Source organism: Dipodomys spectabilis, unplaced genomic scaffold, assembly GCF_019054845.1.
Source record: "Dipodomys spectabilis isolate Male_0828 unplaced genomic scaffold, ASM1905484v1 ptg000043l, whole genome shotgun sequence".
NCBI lineage: Eukaryota > Metazoa > Chordata > Mammalia > Rodentia > Heteromyidae > Dipodomys > Dipodomys spectabilis.
Window position 1 is genome coordinate 9,266,204 of NW_024870720.1, and position 4,864 is coordinate 9,271,067.

The window sequence follows — 4,864 nt, forward strand, 5'->3', positions numbered from 1 at the left end:
GACTGAACACATGGGAAAGGGAGGTCCCTGTGGCTGTCTCAGAGTGCACAGGTAACCAACCACTAATACTGGACACCAGGCTGCCATGCTGGGCCTCACATTGTCCTCATTAGGCGCCAACCTACAGAAACAAGGAACCATGGTAATTGCCTCTGATTCTATTTCTGCCCCCTGGTGGGTTGGAGGCTCATTGCAGAAATTAAGTTAGGAAAAGCAGGAAAGGGGCACAAACATTTTGTATTTCCTAACCAGCGTCCAGATTTTTCTGGCTGCATAGACTGCTCATTTCATGCCACCAAGAGGGGATAACATTGTTCATATTACGTCTTGACATAATATAACTGCTATTTCTGAATCACCTAGATGTTTCATATAATTTTTTTTAAACATCTTGATTATTTGGGAAGATGGTAGTCTGGGCTGAGCCAAGCAAAAATGTGAAACTCTACCCCAAAAATAGGTAAAGAGAAAAGGGAGAAGTATGGGCTTGAGTGGTAGAGCCACCTACCTAGGAATCATGAAGTCCTGATTCAAACCTTAGTACTGCCTTAAAAAATATTGTACCGCTCACTGGGCACTGGTGGCTCAGGCCTGTAATCGTAGCTACTCAGGAGGCTGAGATCTGAGGATTACTGTTTGAGAAAAGTCCTATGAGACTCTTATCTCCAATTAACCACTCAAAAACCAGAAGTAGAGCTGTGGATCAAGTGGCAGAGCATTAGCTTTGAACACAAAGGCTCAGGGACAACACTCAGGCCCTAAGTTCAAGCCCTAGGGCCAGCAAAAAAAAAAAAAAAAAAAAAGTTGCACTCTAAAACACACTTAATTCAGTCTGTTCTCCCCACTCTTTGCCATTCTAGTTAGTGAGCTTCTATTCACTATTTTTTATTGAGGCAGTCACCAGGATCTTTCTTTAAATACTTTTAGGGGTGTTTTACCAAAAGAAGGCGTACTCTATGATAAGTAAGAAATATTTTGAATAATATTATTAAAACATGAATGAGTTGAAGACAGTTTTCCATCACACTATATATTACTGCTTATTCTTGTTTGTCCCTTTCTCCATCTCTCCTTTTCTTACAGTGCTTGGAATCCAACCCAGGGTGTTCTGTATACTGTGTGTACTCAGAGCTACTGATACGTGAATTATCTATTTATTTGAAGTGAATCCCCCTCCTCAATTGTTCTCAATCTTCAGCTTCATATTCATGAAGAGCTAGTCAAAGGGCATTTATTCATTTGCCCTGCTCAAGTGCTGTATCACAGAGCCACCATCCCGGGCCCAAAGGAATTTATATCATGATTTTCCAGATTTATTCCCTCCTGACCACACAACCACACAACTGGTTACAGAAAATTGCTAAGATTTCCGCACCTTTCATTTAAAGAAATTGCATAATTGGCCCAAAGTCATGTTGATTGTTGGGCCCCACTAAATGACATACATATAATCCTATGTGTAGTCTACAGTCTCTTCGAAGAGCAGGCAAGGAGTCTGCTTTGTCAGCTTTGCAGCGAGTTCAACCCTGGTCCTCACCAACATGGATCAGAAGTCCATCCACATCCAAGATCTGATTCCTTTTTGTGGTTTAATTCCAGCTTCTCCGCGGTTAATACTGCACTCAACTTCAGCCTGTCCTGGTGTTTCTCTTCTCAGCAGCCCCGATTTTATATGCTTAATCATGAACACCACATGCATAAAAAGACAAGCTGAAAATGATTCTGAACGTGGTACTTTTATCCCGGGATTCAGCCCACAAGAGCAACTGCACCAGGCCCAGTTCATCTGTGCATGGATGCAGTAGAGAGAAAATTCCTCTAGAGGGCGCTGGAGGACTCTCCTTGAGTCGGAAGCTGGACCTCATGCAGTTGAACAGAAAAGGCATGGGCTGCACAGGAGCACCATGGGATCGAGAGGAATAGGTGGATGCAGATGTGTCATTTTTTTTTTTTTTATCAGCAACTAATACCTCTGGTTTTCTGTTTTGTTTCAGATCAGCACCTGTGAAAATTATGCACATGTGGGAAAGTAAAATGTGGAGGATTTCTTTTCGTTTCCTTTGTGAATGAACAGTGAACCCTCCCTTCCCTGGGAGCTTGCAGTGTCGTATTTACAATTATCAAGAGAGGGAGGGAAATTAAAAGATTCAACCGCTTGACTCCCGGGCAGGGGAGCTGTGGGCCTGAGGGACACGCTGAGAACTTGGAGTTCTGGCTGGGCTCCGTGGAAACCTCAGGAATGCCATGTGACCTCTCCCTGGGCCGTCTGAGGAAATCAGCTTTGGTTAGATTAGATGGGCCGTAATTGGCTTTGGAGTTGTTAAAAAGCACACTCTGGTGCACATTTCTTCGTGTTTTGAAAGGAGTGTGTTTTACTTGGATCAGCTCAGTGAAGAGGCAAGTCAATCACTGCCTGGGTGGCTGGTTGGACTCGAATTTTGTTTCCCAAGATCTCTTCTGCTTCCTGGACTCCCCAGGTGCCTTGGGTGCCTGTTCAGCATCCCTTTCTCCATGTGCTCCCCACTCCAAGCCTAGGGTCTGGGAGAGGGTCGAGTCTGTTCTCCAGTGGGGTTTGCAAGGTTAGGATCTGCCTGAGTTTAAACCCTTAGGTTCTATGGATTTACAAATGCATACTCTGTGTGTGTGTGTGTGTGTGTGTGTGTGTGTGTGTGTGTGTGTGTGTGTGTGTGTGTGTATTTGGGGTTTTCTTTTTCATGCCTGTCCTAAGGCTTGAACTAAGAGGCAGAATACTGTCCCTGAACTTTTTTGCTCAAAGCTAACAACCACTTAAGCCACAGCTCTGCTTCCAGTTTTTTGGAAGTTAACTGGAGATGAGAGTCTTACAGACTTTCCTGCCTGGTTTAGCTATGGATTGTGATCCTCAGATCTCAGCCTCCTGAGTAGCTAGGATTATAAGCATGAGCCACTGGTATCTAGCATGAGACCTTATCTTTAAAACAAAAAAGGGCTGAGGGCAGGGGCATGGCTTAACTGGTAGATTTGTTTGCTTCGCATGAGGGGTTCAGTCTCAGTAAGAGTGAACAAGGGGGTGTATATCAGGTCACTGTTTTCTTTTCAGTGGCTCCACATTACTGTCACTACAGAATCCAAACTCCCTGGCTCACAGATGTGCAGGACTTGTGATGTCCTATAGCCTCCACCCTTCCTCCGGAGGACACACAGATCTGCACTGCACCTTTGTCTCATTGTCTTTCTCAGTAGCCATCTGTCCCTTCCGCCTGGAACACAGTCTATGTCCCATGCATGCAAAGGGCTTCATGATCTGTACAAGCGTGCTCTCCTTCACTCACCCATGCACGTGTTCACCTGACCTTACCATTTCCTGGGATCCTAGTCAGCCGCAGTTCATTAGTAAGGAGCACGAATTTATCCAGCCAGCCTTACAGAATGTAGGCAGGCCATGAGTGGAGCTGCACTGCTGGTGTTGGTGTCATCCCAGCACGAAAGGAGGCTGAAGCAGCAGGACGAGTTGAAAGACAGCCTGTGTTACATAGTGAGACTCAAGCAGTACTCTAAACACAAGCAAGTGTTCAGGAAGTACGGTCACCACTGTACCCTGCAATGGTACAAAGAGGATATTCAATGCATCACTCTCTAGGGCCAAGAGGCCTTTGGACTCTGTTTCTCTTTCTGGGTTTGTTCTGTTCTTTCTCCTTCTGGTGTCAGGGCAATTGCTAGTAGCTTTCCCTTTCCATAATGTGGACCTTGTGAGACTGATATCTGCTACTGTCTGGCTCTAGACTTCACGTCTTTGGATTGTGGTTATGTGAATATCTGATTAGTCAATGGCCACTAGCAAAAATCTTTGCTGGAATGTTGTCCAGTCATATTCCAAAAGGGGTTCAAAGTCACCTGACCCTTTGCCTTTCCATAAGGATGGCTGATGGTAAAAGTGTTACAGGTTGGATGGTCAAAGTTGCTGATGTTACAGAGATCCCATCTGTTAAAGTACAAAAATATATTTGCCTCCTTTGAATGGTATCTTCCCCATACTCAGTTGGAAACACTCTAGCAGGATTTAAAAGGAAGAGTCTGTGTTCAACTTTGATTTTAAAACAAAGTCTTAAGATGCATTCGGAAGCAAGGGTCTTGAAAGTCATTGTTTGCAGAGAGAAAGCAAGAATTCGTTAATTACAAAAGTGTCTGTTAGATATCAGCAGTAGAGAGAGATGTATGTGACCTTGGTGATCCGAATAGAGTTTTATCTCAAAGCCAAGGTAGTATATGCTGTGAGGTGATCTCCAGCGTCTCGGAGCAGGACACAACACTATGAGAAATTTGGGAGAGAACTAGTACTAGAGATTGTGTATGAAGAGCCTGGCTCCCTCTCCAGGTGAGGAAGGGAGAGAGTCAAGGGGAGGTAAGAAGTTCAGTTAGGTGTATCGGCTCCTATTTGAGTAGGAATTCATGTTTCTTAGGAATCACTTGGAAAATTGCAGGCCGTTAGAGAAGACTAGAATTTACCATGGAGTTGGAGCTTCATGGGGCCTCTTGGGGTACAGCTCCAGCCTTGAGCAAAAAAAGCTAAGTGAAAGCATGAGGGCCTGAGTTCAAACTCCAGTGCTGGGCACACAACTAAGTTGGAAGAAGAGGAAAGAGGATGAAGACAAGGGATAACAGAAGACAAGAGCCAGTGCTGGGCACCGAGGTATGAAAAGGATCTTGTATTGTTTAGTTGAGGAAATGGGCTCCATGTCCTGGGTTTTTAGGACCTGGATCACCAGTGGAAGAGTTTTTTTTGCGGGGGTGGGGGGGCGGGCCGGGGGTCATTCCTCCCTGGTGAGGTTGCCCAGACAGTAGCAGAATTGCGCCCTTGTCTGGTTGTCTTCTCCAGTCCAATGCT